Here is a 23,623-nt window from a genome sequence, read left to right as displayed (position 1 = left end):
TTTCCATCAGCCACACTGTTTGGGACTTCTTTGGACTCTCCATCATACCTTCTTTTCCCAAGAAACTCATCACTGGAAACTTTGTATCCTGCAAGATTGAGTTCGTTGGTCCTCCCTTCTCATCAGTACCATCTGCTTCTCCAGTTGCCCCCCCCCCCATGCCTGGAGTATAAAGCCATGAACTTCAGGGCCTTTTTTTAAAGGAGGGGGCCCACTACAGGCTCTTCCCAATTTCCCACCAACTACACCTTTTCAACTTCCTTTTGTGTGTCATTTTGAGCCATTAGTTCATCAACTCCTTGAGGGCAGGAACTGTCTTTGTTTCTGTTTGGGATTGTATACTCAATCAATGCTTGGCACATAATAGGCACTAAAATGTTCATTGACCACTTGTCAATTATTGACCATCTGTTCTAGGCCGAGCCTGACTCAGGCCAGCTTCCTGGGAATTTATGTTCATTATTAGAACAAAATGGGACTCTTATGTGTCATTCAGTAGTTAAAAGGAGCTTTACTTCTCCAGAGCAGAAGAATAATATTTTCTCAGCAACATTCAAGATACCTTGAGTTGACTTTAAGTGAAGCTCCCTGGTTCCGTTGATCATTTTTTTCATTAGCCAAACATAAAAGAGCACCTCTGTAGTTCCTTGTGTCTATTTTATACTCAAGCAACCAATAACTGGTATCAACAGCCTGTAACACCCCCCCCCCCAGCTTTGAGGGTAGTCTGTGTACCTTTTATTTATTTCTTAAAACCTTACTTTCTCTCTTAGTAACAAACTCTAAAACAGAAGGACAAGGGCTTAGGCAAATGGAGTTAAGACTTGCCCAGCATCACACAGGAAGTGTCTAAGATAAGGTTTGAACCCATAAATTCCTGGTTCCAGGACTGGCACTCTATCCACTGTGCCACCCACCTGCCCCTCTTCATACCTTTTGACAAAAAAATCCAAAACTAGTGTTAACATGTATGGGGCAAAGGTTTGGATATTTCTCTGACCACTCTGAACCCTTAGTGGTAAGATCCCCAGAGTCTTAGAAAGGATCTTCTACCATGTAAATGATTTGAGGGCTCTTATTAACCTTTGTTACTGCTATTCAAGAAGCCATTGAAGAAGATAAGCAAAATTAAAACAGAAACTACAAACCAAAATGAACACTTTAACAACCCTGTGGAGAAGGGACTGAATCTGGGAGAGACTCGAAGGGTTTAAACATTTTTTTTGTTTAAAAATTGAGTCCGTGTGGCAAGTGATGCCAAATTTCTGCCTTTTGGGGTGAATCCCCAAGTACAAAGGGGACCATAAGCAAAGGAGTACCAGGAATATCAGGGGAAGAGCAAAAATGGTGATGCTTTTTGGACAATCCCTGATTCTTATTACAGGTCAGGGAGAATTCCCCTGAATGCCATCTAGTTATTCCCTGTTCCACAAGCCAGGAGCTCCCCACTCACAAAAGCTCTATTTGACCCATAGGAGATTTCTGAGTGTCAGTCCCCTTTCTTCTGTGGGGACTATTGGGTAGACAATTTGGCCTCTTCCTTGTTGCCAAAAAGTAAGTTTCCCCATGCCCTAACCATGCCACTCCTTGGTCCTCTCAAGAGACCTCCCTGGGAAGGAATTGTATATTGGTGACGGGAAGTGGTGCTGCCAGCAGTCTAGAGGTGCCAGTTTGTTCCAGATTATAGAGAGTGGTAGGCTCTTGTGGCATTGGCTTTCACCACTTTACATGCCAGATTTTGCTCTTCTGCTCTTGGATTGCTACTGCCACTGGGGGACACATCTCTGCCTACCACCCACTGTGCCAGGGTCCATTGGTCTGCTATTTTATGCTGGAGGCAACTATGCTTATTTTTGCTTCCACTGTTGAAGCCAGATTTGGCCCTCTTTAACAGGCCTAACTGTACCCCCTCTAGTTGGGATGGTTAATACCCTCTCCTAACCCTTCCCCATGTCCCACACACAGGCCTAATTCTATTCACTTACAAGGAGTATTGTTGTAGACCTATGCTGCCTCCTTCCACTTGGCAAAAGCATTGTGTGTGTTTCTGTTACTGTAGCTTGACTATATTCCTGTAGTAGACCCCAAATACTACAGGCTACGGTGTCACTGTCCCTGGCTGGTTGGTCTGCAGTAGTTAATGAAATGAGGAAATGCCCCACAGGGAGACCCAAGCAATGCCAAAGGATTCTGAATGATTCTGACAGATCTTGAGTTCCCCTGTCAGTGCTCATATTCTCCAATGCAGGAAATATCTTCTGCAGCCAGTTAGCTTTTACTGAGGGACATGGGAACTCTTTAGATGTTGAACTCATAAGGCTGCCATGAAGATGAGAAATGTTCATATGTGATGTAGGAAGAGACCTTTTGGAACTTGTGATTTTCAGAGGCCTCTTTCAGGAAGGTCCAGAAAGAGAATTATCATTCATATTTCAGGAGTGAGTAGAAACTTCCTAAATGGATGCCTCATCCATGCCTGTCCTCAGAAGATTAAATGAGGTGCAGTTGGCACATTTATCCTTATCCTCAATTCCAGGAATGTCTCTGGGTTCTTAGTCTGAATGAAGAAGTGGCCATTTAAGTGTTTCCCCAGGGACTTGCCCCCAAATAATCCCAATAAAGGTCATGTTGTACAGTTGTTCTCTCAAACACCAAATTTAACACCCTCAGATAGTTCCCTCAGCACAATTTCTAGGCAATCCTAGAGTTCGGGGGATTTGCCTTGGTTCATATACTCTCAATGCTGGAGTCCCTCATTCCTGCCACCCCTCAGCTGGCTGCCTATATTTATATGTCATTACAAGGACTATTTTGTCAGTTGCATAATCATTTTCAAAAAGCCTTTCCAAACCAAACAACTCTTAACACATTTGCACACAAAGATGATTCCCAGACAATTCTAAGGGCCTAATTTCCATAGACTTTTTTTGAGATACGAGATAATTGGATCAAAGAAGTGTCTAGTGTAAGCCTTTTTGGTGAGGAGAAAAATCCCTTTGAATGCTCCAAAATTCAAAAGTATCACCAGAAGCAAAAGGGCCAGTCTTGGCTCACCATCCTCTACATTGCCCACTCCCCATTGAAATAAACTCGTTCTTTTACTGTAGGACTGTGCTAGGTGTTCTAGGTTGGGCCTTACTGAGGCCAGTCCCCGGCAGTTTATGTTTAGTATTAGAACAAAATGAGAACTTCACAGCTCCTTTGACAGTTAAAAGGAAATTTATGTGGCTCTTGTTGTTCTGTCATGTCCAAGTCTTCATGACCCCATGGATTATAGAATATGTGAAGTTTTCTTGGCAGAGATACTAGAGTTTATTATTACCATGTCCTTCCCCAGTGAATAAGTCAAGCAGAGGTACTTAGTCCAACATCACATAGCCAGTGTCTTGAGGCCAGATATATAAGTTCAGGTCTTTCTGTATTCAGGCCCAGTGGTCTGTCCTCTGAGCTATCTAGCTGCATCCTTGTAGCAGAAGACTATTCACCAAGATTGGGAACTGACAACACCTTGAGTTGATTGATCTGAGGGAAGGTCCCTTGAATCAGCCACCCATCATGTTCCACTTGTCAACCTAAAAGACACTTCTGGAGCTCATATCTGGAAACAGAGGACCACAAAAGAATGTCAGCACCCTTATCTGTTAGTCCTCTGAGCCACCTAGATCTTGAGAATGGTCTCATTACTTTTTTATGAATTTAACCACACCATCTTTAGACAGAAGATTCCAAAATCTACATATTCAGCCCTAATCTCTTATCATGAGTTCAAGTTCTGTATGATCAGCTTCCTCTCTTGATATTTCTATTATACTAATCTGCCACTTTATCAGAGTGAGATTTTAGAAACTATATGAGTTACTAAAATTTTTTTTGCCTATTTGTGATTCTCAAGCCAGTGTTTTCCATTGTAATTTCCCAAAGACATCAGCCTTATTTTGTTCCTTTATTGCCCAGTCCAGTGCTGAAGTCATAATCTGATTCTGATCTCATAGTCCATTGTCTAGAATTCATTCCTATAGGACAGATTCTGTCAGAGGCCTCTTCATTGAAATCAGAACGGAAGAAGGGGGGCCGCACAAGGGAAGAGAGCCCTGGGGGCTTACCCCAAAAGAACATCTGGGCACACAGAGACATGAAAGCCATCTGAAAGGTAAAGAACCAGGCACTATCAAGGGGCATAGCAGAGAACCTGCCTCAGGTTGGAAATTTCTGATTAATGTTCTGAGGTTTTTTGTGATTCACCAGAAAGAGGAGAGCTTTTTAAAGGGCCCTTCACTCAAATGCTAATGCTCAGGTGGCTTGGAGGGACATGACCTGTCCTTGCTATACATGTGGACATGTGACTACACATATACACAGGCTGCCCACCACTTGAGCACACGCATGTACACACACTCATTGTCTTACTCTTTCTAGAGGTCTCTGACTACTTCCAAGGCCTGGGTACCTCTACTGATGCCAATCGCAGCCCTGCTATATTTGAATTGATAGGTTTTCATGAGTATCTGTGACCAAATGCAAGTCTTCTTCAGCAGCTGGCTAACTTTCTGGTGTTTAATATTTATGAACTTGTCTGGATTGTTCACTGTGAAACAAGAGTCTTGTCTGTTGGTAGCACCTGTCAGTGCCTATCCTTGGCTAGTGTCACTTCACTGTCATGAAGTGGTATAAGAGGTAGACTTGAGGGATGTTTAAAATGTGATTATTCACAGCCACATATTTGTAGAGTACTTACAATTCATAAAGCATTTTAAAATATATTGCCTCATTTGTCCTATGAAATAGGTGTATCTTCTCCATTTAATTGATTAGGAAAACTGAGGGTTAGAGAAATTAAGTGACTTGCCCAAGACTGCATGCTAAGTAGTGGTAGAATTTAGATTTCTAGAATCCTGCCTCCTGCCACAACACTGGGATGCCATGGACTTGCCCATATTTGTTCAAAGTTTATAGAAACATCCTCATTTTGCTCCATGAAAATACAGAATGGCAAGATTATATATTGAGTTAGAAGGAACCTTAAGGGAATCTCATCCAAACCCTCTCCTTTCTTAGGCACTGAGATTAAGTGTCTTGCTAAAGATAACAGCTAGATTTGAATTCAAGTTCTAACCTTTCACGTACTCTACCTTCTAATTGCCTTTACTCACTTGCTAAAGTGGGGATTCCATCCACAGTAGTTTTTTCCTAAGCCTAGAAATAGTAGTAGAAATAGAGCATTGGAGGGGGTAGTTTTCAGTGCCATCCAGCCTCTTCCTTGTTTCATTTCATTAATCCATAACAGTCCCATTTTACTCTATTTGTTTGAGCATATGTTGTGAAACAGTTTTATAAGGTAGGATGGACAAGTATTATTATTCCATTAATATATAAGGAAACTTGAGCTGCAAGAAACACTTTTCCATGATCACGGAGCTAGCCAACGTCAGAGCTAAAGGCTGAGCCCCAAAGTCACTCCGAAGTCTCCTGATCTCAGTCTAGCTCTCGGTGTTGGGCTACCTTGTTTTAGTAGGTGAATCAACTCTGTGACAGCAGGAGACAATTTCAGATATTGTAGTTTAGTGATATAAAATCCTCATGAGAATAGCACACACTGATTATCTCTTCATTCTAAGTATTAAAAAATGGATTTTTAGAAACAAGTTGGGGGCAGCTAGGTGATTCAGTGGTTTGAGAGTCAGACCTAGAGACAGGAGGTCCTGAATTCAAATCTAGCCTCAGATGTTTCCTAACTATATGACCATGGGCAAGTCACTTAGTCCCCATTGCCTAGCCTTTACTGATCTCTCCAATACACAGTATTGATTCTAAGATGGAAGGGTAAGGGTTTAAAAAGAAAAAAGTTACCTGTGAATTAATTGGATTAGTTTAGAGCTTAGAGGCTCAGTTTAGAGGCTGAGGCTACAATGCTGATTTCTATACAGAACTAGCACAGATGCAAGATGTAGAACTTAAGTCTCTTTTCTGGATGTCTGGTTGTTACAATTAAAATTATTTTAAGAGACTGATTTTTGGGTAGGAAGATCAGTTCATTGGTTTGGCCAGTATTTTAACAAATAAAATGATAGGTCAGTGGCCCTCTCTCAATGACTAGAAATCCCAAAACTTGAAACTTAGGAAGCTCAATTAGAGTAATTAGCAGCTCATTATTCAACCTCTCCCTTGAACATCCCAAGACATCTCTAATTGGGAGATAGCTAATTAAGAGATGGTCCATCAAACTACCCATCCCTCCCCATAACAGTGTCATGAGGAACACGGAATACAGGAAAAGAATCCTTGTCCTCTTCATTTGGTTAGAAATGTAAAAATCTGTAGTTTGCATGGTGCCAGAGGTTGAAGACCTTGACTCTGAAATTCTTTCTGAAATACAGGAATTTAGGGCCTTTTTACTCCAAGACCATGATATGAGAATTAGTACATTATATGAAAAATAAGTTCTCACAATCCAAAACACTCCCAATATAATGACTACATTATATGGAGGACCTAGCTGTAATGGCTTGGGTCTTTTATAATGATGTCAAAAATGACTGATAGACATGATGCATGGAAGAGACATGAAAGGGATAAGTGCTATTCTTTGTGTCTGAACCAGTTCCTTGCTTTAGGAAACTGTCAATAACAACCTGAAAGAAATTTAAAAGAATTTATGAGAATTTAACCTTTAAAGCTAGCTTTTTTTTTGGCAATTTGGTATTAGAACATGTTTGATGCTTTAAACAAAATTAGAAACAGATTTGACATATGTATGATCATATGATCTTTTCTACATTCTTCAAAAGCTTTCACTTCAATTATCTCACTTCCATTATTCTTCTTATTAATATTTATCAGTTATTCACTCTAATCTCAAATTTTAATTTTCTGAGTTACCCCTCAGGAGGATGAGATTCTGTTAAGGATCTTATCCTATGCAAAAGTCATAGATGATATATGGCTTCTATGCCTAAGCTAGATGGTTACATATATGAATTTACCCAAAAGATGTTTCACCCTTCAGTGGACGTTGGGATGTATAAAAATCTAGGCAAATTATTCTATATTGTATCAAATAAATTATAATAAAATATAATCAGCTTCTGACCATGTTCAAATAAACTAGATATTAAACTTATATAGAGTAATGCTCTTATATCTTCTTCATACCCTTGTGTAATCCGCTTACATAACAGAATACCAATGTTAGCATTATAACAAATATTAAATAGAATTAGATGTCAGTTATAGATAACAAAATATAGACCATAAATTATTTTTCTCTATAAATGAATTCACACAATTCTAACTCAAAACAGAAAACTGTTTCTGATGTAACCTTATAACACAGTAGAATTATATCCTGATTTAGATGTTCTTATATCCTTCCCTAATTATATCACTCTGTAATAATGGAAGGATTTTAAATAATTAATAACAAAAAAAGGGAAAATACTTATTAATTTGGTTGTGTACAGAGGAATAAAAAAATAATTTCAGATTGAACAGCTTTGATCTTACACACTAAAACCTTAGATGTTTCAGCTTTAAAATAATAAAGATTTAATGTAGTTTGTATATTTCACTGATCAATTGCCCTGATTATAGAGTTTCTATAAAAGGTAAAAAGAGGGACATGGTTATAATAAGGGGGAAATTGCCCCCTAGTTGGGTGTGATAAGGACAATGGAAGCCAGTCATCAATTCTTTATTGAGTTAAGGAGTTTGCAAGTGGAGCAAAAAAAAAAGCCTGTTGTTTAAGTGGCTCTCCCAGGGTAACTCAAGAGTGGTCTTTTATTTGGTTCTGGGGTAATGAGGATGGCCTTGAGAAGGGGATTTCCATGAAAAGTACAGTGTCAGAAGATGGACATTAGGGCATAGCAGTTGGGGATTGGGTCATTTGAACAAGCTGGCAGGAAGCAAAGAGTAGGAAGGGTCATTGGGCCAGGGAACTATAGACTCTGAACAAGTTCATGGAAAAGGCTCTTATCAGGAGGTTCCAGGAGCTGCTGTCCTGGGTGGCTCTGGGCATCACCAGCACCATGGGCCTGAGCTGGGACCTCTTCCATGTCTGGTGTTATCACCTCTGTTTTTCAAGTTGTTTCATCAGTCCCTGGATAGAAAGAGAAATGTCTACCAAATTGGTAAGAATATTATTCATTCCGTTTTCACAGATGTAAATTCTAGGCAAAAGTCAGAGATATGCCATAAGTCAGGCCCAGAATCAGCTAGGTGTGGATATTTCCCAGTCAGAAATACAATGGAAATTAAAGCAGAGGAGATCTATCTCTACTGATGCAGTCACTCCCCCAACTTGTCCCTTGAAACAACACTCCACCTGTTGTAGGAGAGCTTTGAGGTAAAAACCCCAGGTTTGGGACAGGTTGCCCTTGTCAAGAATGACAGATTCCATTCACTATGATCAGGTGGGATTTATATCAGGAATGCAATGTGAGATTTAAAATGGTTGAGGTCTTAAACTGTAGTGAGTTAAAATGGTGGAAGATATAAATTGTGATAGATATAAGAGAGGGTGAGTAAATTTGACTGCAGAAAATGTGTTTCACTACAGTGTCTTGGTTTTAAATCAAATATAAGGTGGTCGCCAGGGAAATATTCCCAATTATTCAAATACCCAAGTCAACTGGGTTTTATAGAGATTTTTAATTAATAATATAATGAGGAATTAGAGAAAGAGAGAGAGAGTAAGAAAGGAATAAGTATGAAGGGCCTCAAGCCAATATGGCCTAGACCTGAGCCTTAAGAGAGAAATCAGTCAGTTTTTTAACACTCACCACAAGGTCTGACTAAACAAGGATTCTAGTGACACCAGGCCAGCTCCATTTCAGCTGACTTCACCAGAGAGCCTTCCGGCCAGAGACTGTTCCAAAAGGCCTCTCTCAAGAGATTCTTCCCAAGTGGTCCTCATCAGAGATCCTCCAAAAGGTTTTCTCCAAAAGGATATCTCTATCAAGAGATTCTGCTTTTTCTTATTTAGGGGTTTTTCTCCCATGTCACCTCCCCTAAGTCCCTACATCTACCAATCACTGTAGACGCTTTCCAAAGGAGTGCCCATCTGAATTCCTGCTAAGTCAACCAATCTCCTCAGTAAGTCTGAATCAGAAAAAATGCTGCTGTGTCAACCAAGATCCTCAGTAAATCTGAACGAGAGAAAACACAGCTGAGTCAACTAATCTCATCAAGAGAAAACTTGCCCGACCCTTTGAGGTACCTAGCATCTCATTGTATCAATTCTAAAAACAGGCCCGGCTCAAAGAACTCCTTGCCCCACCATAAGCATGGATCCAAGTACTTTCTTTGTTTAGCAAGGAGTTTTTTTCCCCCCTAAAGCAGTCTTAAGTACAGTTGGAGTAGAGGTCTTCCCATTTCTGATCCTGGCGAGTTCTCACATCAAAATGGGGAATGTTTCTCAGTAGGGAATTTGTTTCAATTAAGAATTCCCTGATGGGGAAATTTTTAACATTCAGAAGTCTGAGAGATTTCAAGATTTACTGCAAGGATGATTCAATATCAGGAAAACCATCCACATAATTGACCATATTAACAAGCAAACCAACAAAAATCACATGATTATCTCAATAGATGCAGAAAAAGCCTTTGACAAAATACAACACTCATTCCTATTAAAAACACTAGAAAGTATAGGAATAGAAGGGTCTTTCCTAAAAATAATAAACAGTATCTATCTAAAACCGTCAGACAATATCATCTGCAATGGGGATAAACTTAGATGCATTCCCAATAAGATCAGGAGTGAAACAAGGATGCCCGTTATCACCTCTATTATTTAACATTGTACTAGAAACACTAGCAGTAGCAATTAGAGAAGAAAAAGAAATTGAAGGTATTAAAATTGGCAATGAAGAGACCAAGCTATCACTCTTTGTGGATGATATAATGGTCTACTTAAAGAATCCTAGAGAATCAACTAAAAAGCTAGTGGAAATAATCAACTTTAGCAAAGTTGCAGGATACAAAATAAACCCACATAAGTCATCAGCATTTCTATTTATCTCCAACATATCTCATGTGATATTTAAAATGTTTGGGAGCAAGGGAAATATATATATCAATTATGACCGCTGAAATATGTTTTCCTACTGTGTCTTGGTTTTATATAAATATAAGATGGTCGCCAGGGAATATATTCCCAATTTATGAATATGCCCAAGCCAACTGGGTTTTATAGAGAAATTTAATTTATAATACACTGATTAATCAATAGAAAAAGAAAGAAAGTAAGAAAGGAATAAGAATGAATAAATCAGTCAGTTGGTTTTATCACTCACCCAAGATCTCTCTAGGTAAGGCTTCTCATGCCAACCTCAGGCTCCACCTTCAAGAGAGCCTCCTTTCAAGAAATGTTTCCAGAGAATTCTCCTCCTTCAGAGCCAGGCTTCTCTCCTGGTCCTCCCACAGAGCAACCTCCTCAGTCCTCCTTCAGAGCCACCTCGCTCAGAGCAAAACCTCCTCTCTCTTCTCTCCTCAGACCCCGCTATCTTTAAGGAAACCATCTAAGTCCCCTCCCCTCAGTTCTCACATCTACAAATCACTGTCGATGTCTCCCCTGTGCCAATGGTGGCTCTAGCTTAACCCAGGACCACCCAGAGGTCTGTTTCCTTGGCACATGTCTGTTGTAGGTCATATTCTCAAATAATTAAATCTTGATCTATGCTGCAGCCCTTCCTAAATCCTGTTAGACTGAGTAGGGTGGAGATTGTAAGTTCCAAGACCTGGTCCTGTCATTCCAAGTATCTCTATTGTATCAATTCTAAAATCAATCATGACTCAAAGAACTTCCTGTTCTATGCTTAAGCATAGGTCAAAGCCCTTTCCATTGTTTAGCAAAAGGTTTCTGTCCTAAAGTAGTCTTAGGGAGGAGAAGGATCCTCCCATGCCAAGGGGTTTCACATTCCAATAGAGTTCTTACTATCAGTAGGAAATTTTTTCCAAGTATGAAATTTCCCAATGGGGAAATTTCCAACATTTATAAGTCTAAGAAATTTTAAGGTTTACACTCATCAGCAGGAATTAGAAATAGAAATCCCATTCAAAATCACCTTAGACAATATAAAATACTTAGGAATCTATCTGCCAAGAAACACAGGAAATATATGAACACAACTACAAAACACTCTCCACACAATTAAAACTAGATCTGAGCCAATTGGAAAAACATTAACTGCTCACAGGTAGGATGAGCTAACATAATAAAAATGACCATCATACCCAAACTTATCTATTTATTTAGTGCCATATCCATCGAACTTCCAAAAACCTTTTTTACTGAACTAGAAAAAACCATAACAAAGTTCATTTGGAAGAACAAAGGATCAAAGATATCCAGGGAAATAATGAAAAAAAATACAAACTATGCTATAAAGCAGTGGTCATCAAAACAATTTGGTACTGGCTAAGAGACAGAAAGGAGGATCAGTGAAATAGACTTGGGGTAAGTGACCTTAGCAAGACAGTCTATGACAAGCCAAAGTATCCCAGCTTTTGGGACAAAAACCCACTATGTGATAAAAACTACTGGGAAAATTGGAAGACAGTATGGGAGAGATTAGGTTTGGATCAACATCTCACACCCTACACCAAGATAAACTCAGAATGGGTGAGTGACTTGAACATAAAGAAGGAAACTATAAGTAAATTATGTGAACACCAAATAGTATACATGTCAGACCTTTGGGAAGGGAAAAAATTTTAAACCAAGCAAGACTTAGAAAGAGTCACAATGTAAAATAAATAATTTTGACTACATCAAATTAAAAAGTTTTTTTTTTTTGTACAAACAAAACCAATGTAACCAAAATGAGGGGATGCCCTTCGATTGGAAATGACTGAACAAATTGTGGTATCTGTTGGTGATGGAATACTATTAAGCTCAAAGGAATGTTGAACTGGAGAGATTCCATGTGAACTTGAACAACGTCCAGGAAGTGATGCAGAGTGAAAGGAGCAGAACCAGGAGAACATTGTACACAGAGACTGATACACTGTGGTACAATCGAATGTAATGAACTTCGCCATTAGTGGCAATGCAGTGATCCTGAACAACCAGGGGGTGGGGGGAATGTATGAGAAAGAACACTATCCACATTCAGAGGAAAAACTGTGGGAGTAAAAACACCAAAGAAAAACAACTGCTTGATTTCATAGGTCGAGGGGGATACGATTGAGGATGTAGACTCTGAATGAACATCCTAGTACAAATACCAACAATATGAAAATGGATTCTGGTCAAGGACACATGTAATACCCAGTGGAATTGTGTGTCAGCTACAGGAGGGGAGGGAAGGGGAGGGAGAGGAGGGGAGAATAGAAAATGATTTTTGTAACCAGGAAATAATGTTTGAAATTGACCAAATTTAAAAATAATTAATTTTTTAAAAAGTCAAAATATAAAATAAATTATTTTGACTACATCAAATTAAAAAGTTTTTGTAAAAACAAAAAAAATGATAGATTCTAATAACTAGCTTGAAAATAAAAGACAGATGTATTAATTTTAAAGTCATGTTGTCAAGGGGTGGGAGACTGTACAGGTGGAGCTCTGCCTTCTAGAGGAGATGGATTCTGGGGTTTTTATACCCTTTTGACAATGGGGCCTATGTGATTAGATATAGGATGATGATGGCATATTACTGGGTCTCAGGAACCCGAGATGGGTCATGTGGTTATATCCTGTGCCTCAAAGCCTAAAAGGAGTGAACTGTCCAGTTTAGAGGATAATTTAGACATTTATCAGGGGCAAGCTGGGAGATGGCTCTCTGTGCTCATCAAGAAGAGAGAGGCCAGATGGGGTTCAGAGTCATCTTCTCTTGCACTGCAGGAATGCAAGGAAAAAATATTCTCTGACCTGGCACACAATCTGGGTTTTAGGGTGTCTAGAGGTGTCTACCCACATCACACCTATAGATAATGGACAGCACCCATATAGGACTACTGGCAATAGGAATCATTGCTTTAATAGTATATCCTGATGAGCACACCTAAAATGAAACTCAGAATAATACCAATTACAGTTTCATAAGATTTCACCTGAAATAGCAGATTCTGTTAACTATAGCTAGGGCTAAATTACTGATATTTTTCTCATTAATAGAAATTACTGATGATCTTTCAGAATAATAATTACAATCTAAACTTGCACAGTGAATAGTAGATTCAGAAATGCATCTTCAGTAAATTGTCATTATTAAAAAATACAATAACATGATTTTATAAATGATCTTAAATAAAAATCATGAGATTTAACTCTCAAAGTTCCTTATTTTAACAGGAGAAAAAACCTCAGGTTTTGGAAAAAGTATGATAAGAGAGAGGTTCAAAACACTACCAGAAGACCTGATAAGCTCTGATAAGCCATCTTAACAAAGGCTGAGAGGAATATACTATGCCTTTTTTAAAGCTTAAATCTAACAGCCCCTCACACCTTAGAATATAAGAGAAAAATTTACGTATCACATATTTAAAATATGAAGCAAAAATTGTTACTAAGTTTTCAAATAATTTTACACAGAACTGCTTTATCACATTTAAAGCCCTATATAAAATTATCTAATAAAATGACATCCCATTAAAAATAATAGATTCATTAAAGAAATGATAATAATAACACAGAGGTTAGTTTTTTAACTCAGACTCAACAAATCTTTCCCTAAATTTGCATAAGGAATTTGATCTCAGGTACCTCCTCCAGAGAGAAATTTACATCTTTGTTGACACCCTGGATCTACTCTGGAAAAGTAATAACAATGCAAATTAAGAGTAACCTTTTAATGCACAGGGTGTTTTTGTTTTTTTAATTTCTGAAGGGGATGTACAAACCAACTTCTATGAGACCAACTCTTTTATCTCCACTTCAGCTCTAAATTATCCTTCCCACCCCACCTACCTAGATACCTTGGGTGAGATTCTGAGCTCTAGAAATCCAGCTCATGTTCAGTTTGCATTCATATATTCAAAAATGTATGTTTGTGTGTATATATGTATATATTACATACTATATTGCACTCCAAATCATTTACCTCTCTACAAGGAGGTGGGCAATATGTTTCATCATTAGACCTCTAGAATCATGTATTTTGCTGTTCAGAGTGCCTTAGTTTTTCATTGTACAAATTGTTCTTTTGGTTCTGCTTACTTCTCTCTATATCAATGAATAGAAATCTTCCCAGGTTTCTCTGAAACTGTATTCTTCAACATTTCTAATAATACCATAGTATTTCATCCTATTTATGTAATATAACTTATTGCATTGCTTCCCCAAGTGATGGGCATCCCCTTAAATTCTAATTCTTTGCCATCTCAAAAAGGATTACAAATATTTTTCAATATCCTTAGTATTTGTTTTGCTTAGGAGTAATTCCCTCCCTTAATATATCTTCCCTTCATTTCTTGAGGGGATGCCCTCCAATTGGGGAATGGCCAAACAAATTGTGATATATGTTGGTCATTGAATACTATTGTGCTCAAAAGAATAATGAAATGGAAGAATTCCATGTGAACTGAAAAGACCTCCAGGAGTTGGTGCAGAATGAGAGGAGGAGAACCAGGAGAACTTTATATACAGAGACTGATACACTGTGATACAATCAAATGTAATGGACTTCTCCTTTAGTGGCAATGCAGTGATCCAGAACAACTCGGAGGGATTTACAAGAAAGAACACTATCCACATATCCGCTTTGGGAGTAGAAACACAGAAGAAAAACAACTGCGTGATTACATGGGTTGATGCGTGTAGCATACCAGGCATATTAGCATCTTGGAAGTATTGGATATTGTATTGTATTGATATTGTATCTTATGTATTCATTTACCAGACTCATGGTCAGGTCACTTGTTGATCATTGTATGGAAGAATCTGCAGTCCAAAAGGCAAGAGAATTCCTGAGCAAGGCATTACCAGCCACAGTGTCCTAGCTCACGCCTTGTCAGACCACATTCCTTTCCAAGGCGCATGTTGGATTAATCTCTTCCTCTTTGATTTCATGATTGTCATTTCAACCAATGTTAAAAACCTATGTCATGTTAAGTATCATTAATCACCTCCCACATGACATTCCTAAAATCTCCAATAAGAGTTGGGGAAGAGAGTGAGTCTCCCTCTTGATCTTCTGACTACTCTGGATCCTCTTGCTGTTTTAGTCTCTCTTGCTCCTCATGTCTGCTTGCTTCTTGCAACACTGTTGCTTCTCATACTTCTCATTACTCCTTTGGCTCTCTTGCCCATGAGAAGTATCATCAGAGATCATTGCTTCCCACTTGTTTTCTTGTTTCTCATACTTCTCATTACTCCTCTGGCTCTCTTGTCCATGATAAGTATTATTGGAGATCACGATTCCCCACATGTTTTAGTTTGTCATCTCTGAGTCTTTATTCCTGCATTTCTCCCCTGTCTCTATTATCTATTCATCCATTTTCCTTTAGTCTCCATTCTCCTTCTCAGGTCACCACTCACAAGTAAATTGTGTAGGAACTGAAGGCGGCTCCTATAATGGGGATATGAGTGGGGATGTAGACTCTAAATGATCACCCTATTGCAAACATCAACAACATGGAAATAGGTTTCAATCAAGGACACATGTAAAACCCAGTGTAATTGCATGTTGTTGACTATGGGAAGGGGAGGGAGGAAAAGAATATGGTTCTTGTAACCAAGGAAAAATGTTCTAAATTGACTAAATAAAAATTTCAAAAACAAATATCTTCCCTCCATTTCCCCTTTCTTCCCTTATTTTCCTACTTTGATGTTGAATAAAACATATTTCTGTACTTAACTCTGTGGATGTAGTTTCCCTTTTAACCAGTTCAGATGAGAGTGAGGTTCAAATGCCAGCTGGTTCCCCATCCCCAACTCCTTCGTGTTTCTACGTGGATTGACTTGTATACCCTTAATATGTGAAATAATCTTCCCTAATCCTTTTCTCTTTCCCTCTTTCTCCCTTCTTAAGATAATCAAAACATCATAGAACCACTTGTATACCCTTAATATGTGAAATAATCTTCCCTAATCCTTTTCTCTTTCCCTCTTTCTCCCTTCTTAAGATAATCAAAACATCATAGAACCACTCACAGGCCTTCCATGTGTGACCCCAATGATAGTGTTTTCATGGAAACACATGTGTTGTCTCTCCATATTAGAATGTAAGCAGTTTCGCTGTGTTTAGTCTCCCATGATTGCTTATTTGTATTTTTTTTTTATGTCTCTCTTTACTCCAATGTTTGAATTTCAGAGTTCCCATACAGCTCTGGTCCTTTCATCAGAAATGCTGGGGGTCCTTTCTTTTACCAAATATCCATTATTTCCCCGGAGTGTTCTGCTCAATTTTGCTTGGTAAGAGAAAGGAGCTTCAGTGTGTCAGAGGTGAGAGTCAGTGTTACAAGTGTTATAGCCAGCAAGCAAGTACAAAATATGGGAGCAGGCAATCTCCTTTTATCCTTGTCCCTGCCAGTAAGATGGTACTGTCCCTTGCTTACCATTGTTTGATTACTTAAGAATTATTCTCCTCTGGAAAGCTAGTAAATCAAAATGTGCAATTTACAATATCAAATATCCTAATTCAAGTGAGTTTTAACCAATCAAAACAAGGAGTTTAAATCCTATCTTTTTGAATGGGGCTTAGATTAGGAACAGGAAACAACTCAATTTTTTTTTTTTTTACTCCGTTATATGGGCTTATGAGAGGAGTTCACCATTTTGTCAGGACCTGTTCCTCACATTGGCAAATTGTTCTTTGCTGTAATTTTTGCCCTCTGGAATATCACATTCCAAGCTCTTTGTCCCTTTACAGGTGTATTCTTAATCATGTATGATCCTGAGTATGACTTCTCATTACTTGAAGTCTTTCTTGCTGAATGCTTACAGTAGTTTTCTCTTGTTGTTGCTATTTTTTAACCTGAAAACTACATACCTGGTATGGAGTGTCTGATGACTGACTGATGTCATCTTGGAGTAGGTCTCTAGGGGAGTCTTCTAGAACAGTAGTGTAAAATTCAAATAGAAACAGGGGCCAATAAACTTTATATAATGATCCTCATGGATTCACCTTGACTTCCAGAAAACCACATGATAACATTATCTATGTTCTATTGATTAAAATTTTTTTGGATAAATACTTTTCAATTGCATTTACGTTATATTTGTTCAGTGGCTGTCCTTTGATCTTCAGGGTCACACTCACTGACCTTTTATGTCCTCCAAAGTTATGTCCTTGGCCAAATTTTCTTCTCTCTTTATGCTGTCTCCCTTGCTGATCACATCAGCTCCCTCCGATTCAATTATCACCTTTATGTAGATGTTCATTAGATCCATTTTTCTGGCACAAACCTCTCTCCAGACCTCTAGTTGCATCACTAGCTTCCTATTGAATATTTTGGACTCAAAAAGTAACTATTACTTTTCCACCAGACCCCTATCTCTTCCAAATTTCCATGTTCCCTTCAAGAGTATCATCATTCCCATGGGGGGGGGGGGGGCCAGCTGGGTGGCTCAGTGGATTGAGAGCCAGGCCTAGAGATGGGAGGTCCTAGGTTCAAATCTGGCCTCAGCCACTTCCCAGCTGTGTGACCCTGGGCAAGTCACTTGACCCCCATTGCCTAGCCCTTACCACTCTTCTGCCTTGGAGCCAATACACAGTATTGACTCCAAGACAGAAGGTAAGGGTTAAAAAAAAAAAAGAGTATCATCATTCTCCCAGGTTCCCAGGTTAATAATCCTGGCCATATTTTCATCTGCATACTCCTAGCCTAACTATCCAACCAGATGCCAAGACTTGTCATTTCTGTCTTTACCACATCTCTTTAGATGTCCCCTTCTCACCATTCACATAATGTCTACCCTAGTATGTAGGTCTTTATCCCTTCACATATAAACTATATTAATAGGCTGCTGGTTGATCTCTTTTCTTCAAGGCTTTCCCCACTCCCATCTCTCTTTTCCTCAGCTGTCAAATGGATTTTCCTAAAACACAGGTCTGAGCATGTCACCTTCCCCATTCACTAAATTCTAGGGCTCCTTCTTGTCTCCAGTTCTTTTTGACTTTTAAAGCCCTTCACACCTATCCTTTTCCTACGTTTCAAGTCTTGTTACTCTTTATGTCCCAGGCCAGCAACATGATCTTTCTGTTCCCAGAAGATGAGAGACATTCTGTCTTTGGATGCCTTGAAGCATCTCATAATGTCCAAACCATCTTCTAAGAATGAGTAAATGAATTAACATGCAATTATTAAGCCCTTACTATGTGCCTGGCATTATACAAAAAGACAGACAATCCCTGGCTCCAAGGAGCATTTTACTTTTCTTTTATTCTGAACTTAACACATACTAGATAAGATGAGAATTTTTCATATGTACAAAGCAAAGAGAAAAAAAGACTATTCACAACTTGTTTTTCCCTTTCAAATTCAGATGTCATTTTTAGTCATCCTACTTGTCTAGACTTTTTCCTGACTTTCTTTTATGTGTATTTAAAAAATAGTTGTAGTGACCCTAAGGAGCTTACAGTATAATAGGAGTAGAGAATTAGGGTGGGGTGTTTAGTTTGGGAAAGTACAGAGATAGAGATCCATTTAACTTTTCCAGGAAGGGTAGTGTTGATACGATCACTGTTCTCAAAAGTGCTAAAGGTAGGATGTGTGTGTGGGTATCTAAGAGAGAGAACAGTAGTCATCATGATTAGGTAAGGACTTGCACTGGGCATTGCTCACCAATAAGAAGCCCAGGGCTCTAGGGGAGAAACTAAAGTGCCAGGTGATATCTGGCTGGAGCATAAAAAAGTGACATCAGGAGGAAGGTGAGTGGTGTAACATTTAAAAGAGTGGATGCCATAAACTGTAACAGTTAAAATGGTTGGAAGATATAAATTGTAGTAGATATAAGAGTGGGTGAGTAAATTGTGATCGCAGAAAATATGTTTTCACTACAGTGTCTTGTTTTAAATCAAATATAAGGTGGTCGCCAGGGAAATATTCCCAATTATGAATATATCCAAGTCAACTGGGTTTTATAGAGATTTTTAATTAATAATACAATGAGGAATCAAAGAAAGAGAGAAAGAGTAAGAAAGGAAATAAGTATGAAGGGCCTTAAGCCAACATGGCCTAGACCTGAGTCTTAAGAGAGATCAGTCAGTCAGTCTTTTATCACTCACCACAAGGTCTGTCTAAGCAAGGATTCTAGTGACAGAGTCTCCTCAGAGAGAGTTCCAGCCAGAGTCCTCCTCAAAGAGCCTTCCATCCAGAGACTGTTTCAAAGGGCCTCTCTCAATGGCCTCCAGAGGCAGAGTCCCCTCAGAGGAGCTCCAGTGAGACCTCCTTAGAGATTGTCCTCCAAGAGCTTCCCTTCTCCAGAGCCTCTCTCAAGAGATTCTCTTCAAGCGGTCCTCATAAGAGATTCTGCTTTTTCTTATATAGGGGGTTTTCTCCTATGTCACCTCCCCTAAGTCCTTACATCTACCAATCACAGTAGACGTTTTCCAAAGGACAGCCCATTCTAAAAACACTGCTGGGTCGACTAATCCCTTTAGTAAGTTTGTACCAGAAAAAACTTCTGAATAAGTTTTCACCTCTTTGCTCCTGGCAAGTTTACAAGTTGCCTGCCCTTTAATAGGTACTTAGCACCCCATTGTATTAATTGGGTTTAAGTACTTTCATTGTTTAGCAAGGAGTTTTCTCCCCTAAAGCAGTCTTAAGTACAGGTGGAGTAGAGGTCCTCCCATTTCTGATCCAAGTAGAGTTCTCACTGTCAAAATGGGGAATGTTCCCAGTAGGGAATTGTTCCAATGGAGAATTCCCCAATGTGGAAATTTTTAACATTCACAAGTCTGAGAAATTTCAAGATTCACAGTGGTCCTATAGGAATCAAATTCTGTAGTGTGCAGCTCAACTTCAGCTAAATGTGTTGAGAAGGATCTCCATATGTCATGTTTTGACACATTGATCATTTAGGTGGAAATCTAGTATTTGTCTTTAAGGTAGAATATAGGAGACTTTGATTTTGCTATAAAAAATTCTCACATTGTAGGGTTCTGATATTTATATATGATATGCAAAGAAGATTGACTTTTAATTCCTCGGAGAGTCTGATTTTGTTTTTGCATCATGAAAAGCCGGTGACATTTTGGCTAATTTAAAATTGTGAATTTATTCTAAATATTTTCCCACAGAATTGATTTTGACAATCCTACACATTGAACGTTGACCTAGTATAATGGAAAAAAAGCTTACCTCTGAGCCAAGAAGACCTGAGTTCAGAGTATTTGAACATCAATGTGGCATTTTGGAGCATGGAAAACCTTTAGGATTGGGGCCTGTCATCTGCTTGCTGAGTGACTATGGGCATGTTCTTTCACCCCAGGGCTTAGATAGGCAAGTGTCTAAGACTTAGGTGCATAGAAGGGACTGCCCACTGGTTCCATAAACCAATGACCTCCCAATTCCAAACCTGCTCCCACATTAGTACATCCTATATCCTGTCAGATTCATATAGCCAGTGAGTAGCAGAGTGGAAAGGCTGCCTGCACGTTCCCACTTGGAGTTAAGTGACAGCTTTCCAGCTTTATTCTCTCTGAACAATTAAGAGTCTGTGTTTGTGTTTTCAGATAAGTACAGCACATTTCTGTTGGTACATGAGTGTGCATTAATCCAAGAATGACCTTCCTGAATTATCCTGTAGTTGGCATGACTTGAAAAGTTAAACAGGGGTGAACATTTGTTTTTAAAATGCATCCTTTGTAGTTGACCCATCTTTCATATTAAGATAATTCAGGCATTACTTCCATGCTACTGTAATTACCTTGATTACTAATTACTCCCTTTTCTATCTAAAGGCTATAATAGTTCTTGCCTTGCTGTTATCCAAGTTTAATGACTTTAGCCTTTGTTGTTATTTGGACACATTTTGCATATTCTCTTGGACTTGGAGATGTGATAGTTCCTAACATTGTGCTGTTTCACAACCTGCCTCATGGGATGACCAAAAAAATGGACAACATGTAACACCCTTGGAACTCCTACAGATACCAAGGGGTATATCAGGGGTATCTTTACATATCTCTTCATACAAATCATGTTTAATTTTTAAAATTTTGACACGTTCATTTTCAATTTTTTGCTGTGTGCTTGTTATTTTCATTTATATTATTGAAGTTATGGTGTATATTGTATTCTTGACTATTTATTTTTCTTATAGTTCATACAATTTTTCCATGTTTTGTGATATCGAAATCACTTTAAAAGACTGATATATATTAATTTAAAGTTGCCAAGGAATTCAGCTATGTAATTCCTAAATGAAAACTCAAGTCAGCTGCCAATCTTTTTTTATGGTGTTTTAATTACAAACAGGAGGAAGAAAGTATTAGAGAGAGGGAGAGGGAGAGAGGAGAGAGGAGAGAGGAGAGAGGAGAGAGGAGAAGGAAATAGGGCTTAAATACCCATTCTGCTTAGGCTGAGCCAAAGCAGGCCCAAGGCCCTGGATAGCCAAGGCAAAAAAAGAGATCAGTCCCTATCACTCACGTGACCAAAATGGAGAAAACAGTCTGTGGGCTCCTCCAACTCCAAGCACCAGGCTCCAACAACCTCTCTCTCTCCTCCCAGGAAGTCACAAGAACTCCTGAGCTGTCCTCTACCTCACTTCCTGTGTCTCACATGTGCCAATGGTGGCTCTAGCTTGACCTAGGATGGCCCAGAGGTCTGTCCTTTTTGCACATGTCTGTTGAAGGCCATATTCTCAAATCTTGAGTTTTGCTGCAGCCCTTCCTAATCTTGTTACCCTGAGTAGGGTGGAGATTGTAGTTTCCAAGACCTGATTCTGTTATTCCAAGTACCTCTATTGTTATTGATCAGGAAATAGCTAAATCCCATCTTCTAAAGAATGGTCTGAATAGGGTGGAGTAGTTTTGAAATTCACAGTTTCTTTGTATTCATTATATAATCATTTCTTATATCACAGTAATACTCCATTATGTTCATGTAGCACAATTTGTTTAGCTGTTCTCTAGTAAATGGTCATCCATTTTGTTCCCAATTCTTCTATCCCAAAAAGTGCTGCTATAAATACTTTGGTGTATATGGGGGCTTTTTTCTTATTAATGATTTCCTTGGTGTAAAGGAATATTGGAGTCTCTGATTCAAAGAGTACAGACATTTTTGGCACTTTATTTGAATAATTACAAATGCTTTCCAGAATTGTTGTACCATTTCACAGCTCCACCAACAATGTATTAGTGTGCCAGTCATTCCACACCCTCTCTAACCCTGAGTATTGCCAGGTTTTGTTTTGGTTTTTTTTGGCATCTTTGTCAGTTTACAAAGTATAAAGTAAAACTTCATGGTTTTGATTTGTTTTGTTTTGCATTTTGCTTATATTATTAGTGATTTAGAACATTCTTTCATGTGATTGTGACTTCTTTGACCATTTATCTATTGGGAAATGGCTGTTAGTCACATATGTATATGTCAAAAACATATCTATATGTATAGATAGATCTGTATCTAAATTCCTGATATGTCTAGGATAACAAATCCTTCTCAGAGAAATTTGACTCAAATTATTTCCCATTCAACCACTTCTCTTCTTATCAGAGATGTATTAATTTGTCTAAGCAGAAGCCTTTCAGTTTCATATAATTATCTTTTGCCTTCATTCTTTGTTTGGTTAAGAATAAATCTCTTACTTGTAGCTGTGAGAGGTACATGATCTGTTTCTCTAAAAATTTTAGAATATGATCTTAATATTAGTTACATACTTTTGGAATATATTATGGAGTATGTTTTAAGGTGTTTGTCTAAGCCTCATTTCTACTGGATGGCTTTCTAGTTTTCACAGCAGTTTTTTATCAAATAAAGAGATCTTGTCTGGATAATTTGTTTTTCGATTTTATCAAATATTAGGTTATTGAATTCTGTTATTTCTGATTTTTCCATCTTTTATTCTGTCCCATTGATCTGTATCTAATATTTTTAACCAGTACTAAATGGTTTTGATGATTTCTGCTTTATAGTGTAGTTTGAGATCTAGATGTGCTGTTTCCCCCTCAGTCCTACTTCTTTTAATCATTTCTTTTGATATCTAGACATTTCCCTTGTGATGAAGATGGTTTCCATGGGGGATTGAATCTCAAAGCATCTTAGCCTTTTCCAATATTGGGCAATTCATAGTTCACCTGCCTAGGTCTCTGCTCTTCATTTCTTTTGGATGGTCAGAAGTAGCCTCTGCTGGCTGCTGAGTTTTTCCATCAAGGTTTATGGAATGCTGCTCCTCCACCCAAACATAAACCCAATAATGTCCTGTGTGTCCTGTTCTTCTGTTATTCAACTCTCTGGGTCAGTGCTGGCAATTCAGAACTTTGTAGCACATGCAATTTAGTTGCCTGACTATGCTGGCTTTCTATTGCAGCCCACACAGACTCCTACAGCATGGAACCAGGGCCAAATGGAATAGGAGGTACAAAAATTCACTGAAGAAAACTCTTTAAAAAAGCAAATCATCCAAATGTGTGAGGGATGGGGGGGAGTATGGCTCACTGAAGAAAATAATTCCTTAAAAAGGAGAATCAGGCAATTGTAAGCTAATGACTCCATGAGACATCAAGAAACAATAAAAAAATCA

General features: G+C 38.5%; 1 protein-coding gene across 3 annotated transcripts in view; it reads left to right on the top strand.

Annotated features, from left to right (window-relative positions):
• Positions 1–23,623, top strand: part of OSBP2 (oxysterol binding protein 2) — a 384,108-nt gene that overhangs the window by 184,924 nt on the left and 175,561 nt on the right. Inside the window, exon 1 of one of the 3 annotated variants that reach the window (XM_056821484.1) lies at positions 3,988–4,150. The exons of the other annotated variants lie outside the window; for them this stretch is intronic. The gene's annotated coding sequence lies outside the window, so the exon portion shown is untranslated. Of the gene's footprint in view, positions 1–3,987; positions 4,151–23,623 lie in introns of those variants that run through there. 3 annotated transcript variants of the gene reach the window in all.

The sequence above is a fragment of the Monodelphis domestica genome, chromosome 3 (assembly GCF_027887165.1).
Source record: "Monodelphis domestica isolate mMonDom1 chromosome 3, mMonDom1.pri, whole genome shotgun sequence".
Taxonomy (NCBI): domain Eukaryota; kingdom Metazoa; phylum Chordata; class Mammalia; order Didelphimorphia; family Didelphidae; genus Monodelphis; species Monodelphis domestica.
This window is presented reverse-complemented; position numbering and strand designations above follow the sequence as displayed.